A 2,982-nucleotide genomic window follows, 5' to 3' on the forward strand; every position below is an offset into this window, starting at 1 on the left:
CGAGGTACCTCTGTCTTCAGTCTAATTAGCCTGAGCTCCTCCACCGCTGATTCCTCTGCCAATTGCAGGTGTATTCACCTTACTGAGGAAACGAGTTACGAAACGTAGACATTCCCTCCATGTAACCCTCATGACATCCTCGGCTTCTAAGCTTCATACGCGGACATATTATCTCCCTAGCGTCCACAATTCCACTTCTAGAGTCGTCCCGCACTCTGGCTTGACTTCCATGGTGAAATTAGACTAGTATATGTTGAATCCCAACTGACATGCCTCAGACATGATGTTAGCACCATAGGTACCCCTGACAACGTCTCGTCAATAAATAGCTTCTCGTTGTTTTACCAGATATACACCCCTAACTACTTTCCAAAGAGGGTTGCACACACTTCCACAAGATGAGGCCATCTGACCAGTAAGCATGACACATCAGATCAACCACTGAGGCAGAACGCCTCTAACAAAGGAACCCTGGCTGAGAACCGTCTGTCACTAAGCAAACGGATTAGAGCAGACCAATAGACGTTGGCTAAGCTCTCAGGACTGATTTCCCCCATCCCTATCCAACCAGCCTATCCTGCACCCTAGCCTAGAAACTAAGACACCCTCTAACACACCGTGGACCATCTATACAGGCTGAACATAGGCAACAGGATTTTGTATTATATTACTGTTGATAATTATCAGTTTAGGTGTATGATGATGCAGATTTACTTGATCTCTTTAGGCCCGGTTGTGTTTAGAAACTCAGACATCAGGTATGTCCACACATACATAGAGAACAGGCAGATGTTGTACTCGGAAGAATAATTCTCCTAAATAAATGTGCTACCACCACAACTGACAAGTATTGCACTCACATCTGAAGAATGAATGCTGTCTATATTTACGCTATGTCTCAATCTAGAGAGTACATGATACTGCAATAGAATGAGAAATATTCACGTGTATAGTAACATCTTCAGTGTGTGGAACGCACCCAACGAATTGATACCTGGAGCCAGATCACGCTCCTCCATCTCCCCTCTGTGAAGCAGCACAGGCTGGCTCTATCAAACACTGTTTCTTAGTAGGGAAGATGTATAGTATATGTGTGTCAGAAGCAAGGGTATAAAAAAACCCTGGTTAACTGCCACAGACTTAAGATTTACCTCCTGTGTTATACTACTCTCGCTGCTTGCTCTCTACTTCCTCCTCTCTCTACTCTCTCTCCTTGCTTTCTCTCTCTCCTCCTGCCTCTACTCTCGCCTTCTGCCCCTACTCTCTCTCTCGCCTCCTGCCTCTACTCTCTCTCTCGCCTCCTGCCTCTACCCTCTCTCCTTGCTCTCTCCTCTTGCCTCTCTACTCTCCCTATTTGCTCTCTCCTCCGGCCTCTACTCTCTCTCCTTGCTCTCTCGCTCCTCCTCCCTCTACTCTCTCTCATTGCGCTCTCTCTCCTCCTGCTTCTGCCCCCTCTCCTTGCTCTCTCTCTCCTCCTGCCTATCGGGCGTGCAATGATGTGCAGTGCAATGATGGCAGAGGGAATGAAACAGTTTTGGTTGTTTTAAGTAACGTCTTTGTTGTTGTAATATCTAAACAGACGTGGCAGTTTCCCCACTAAGGATTCCAACTTTAAGGCCAGGTGCCAGTTCATAATGAGAGGACTGGCTGGGTCAGGTTGGGTTCTAACTGCCAGGAATGTAAGCCTGCAGCCAGTGGTGTCAGTACAGCTCAGACTGAAGCAGGAAGCAGTGCTCCCTCCATGTTCACACAGGCCCCAGCTACCTCTCTCTCTATTTCTCTCTTCAGTAGATATCCCACTGGGCACACACTGGTTGAAGCAACATTGTTTCCACATCAGTTCAATGAAATTACATTGAACCAAAGTGGAATAGACGTTTTACAATGAAATTACATTGAACCAAAGTGGAATATACGTTGAATTGACGTCTGTGTACAGTGGGTATCTCTCTCTATATCCCTCCCCCTCATCCCCCTCTCTACCCCCCTCTCCACCCTGGAGCATTGATTCAACATTCAGAGGCCGTAGAAAGGACAGATTTAGAAATTGCAAATAATTTTAACAATTCCATTTCACGCCATGCTGTTCAAATAAATAATTTATTATAATTTACAGGTTTCTCACAGTTACTGTATTTATCCCAGGAAAAGGGAGTGGTAAATCTCGGTAACCGGTTTCCCGCCATTCAACCCTAATACATACATACAGTTTTTTTTTTGTATGTATGGGAGAGTATGTAGATTAGTTGTCATTCACTGTTGATACCCAGGAGAACAATCCAGGATTACACGCTTGCATATATGCATTTCATTGTTGTGCTTATTGACTTGATCACAGAAAAAACACACAATGACATTTTCATGGCGTTTCCTCTCTCTATCACCGTTAAACGCTGTGACAATTTCCAGTAAATAACATCTATTTCTAAGAAGTTCACCGTTAGGAGAATCATAAGTGTGTCTTTTAGTATTTCAGTCAAGTATACTGCTAGTATGTGGTTTGTACATTTTGGACATTAGTACTGTAAGTAGTTATTAGTGGTTTATAATACATGCCATGCATTGTAGTAGCATGCCATTCTCCTTTAGACAACTACCATCTCCTATAAGACCATGAAATCAGAGCTCTTCCAAACATAGTGTCTCTATTTAAGAAGATTTTCGCATCCAGCCCTTCAATTGTAAAGCTATGAATTTATCCCATTCCTCCTAACCACAAGATATGATCAAAGTGTTAGCCTGGCCCCAGATCTGTTTGTGCTGTCTTGCCAACTCCTATGATCATTGTCCTCTCTGTGGCTAGTGAAAAAGATAACAGTTTAGGAAAACTCTATCCTCACAAACCCTTCCCTGGGAGCATCTTGACCTGTGCTCATTTGCCATCTCTCCCCTCCTCTCTCTCATATAGGCAATGAGATGTGGATCTTCAATGCAGACCAGATAGAGAAAGGCTACCCCAAGAGAATCTCCTCTATAGGCCTG

Source organism: Salvelinus sp. IW2-2015, unplaced genomic scaffold, assembly GCF_002910315.2.
Source record: "Salvelinus sp. IW2-2015 unplaced genomic scaffold, ASM291031v2 Un_scaffold4323, whole genome shotgun sequence".
Taxonomy (NCBI): Eukaryota; Metazoa; Chordata; class Actinopteri; order Salmoniformes; family Salmonidae; genus Salvelinus; species Salvelinus sp. IW2-2015.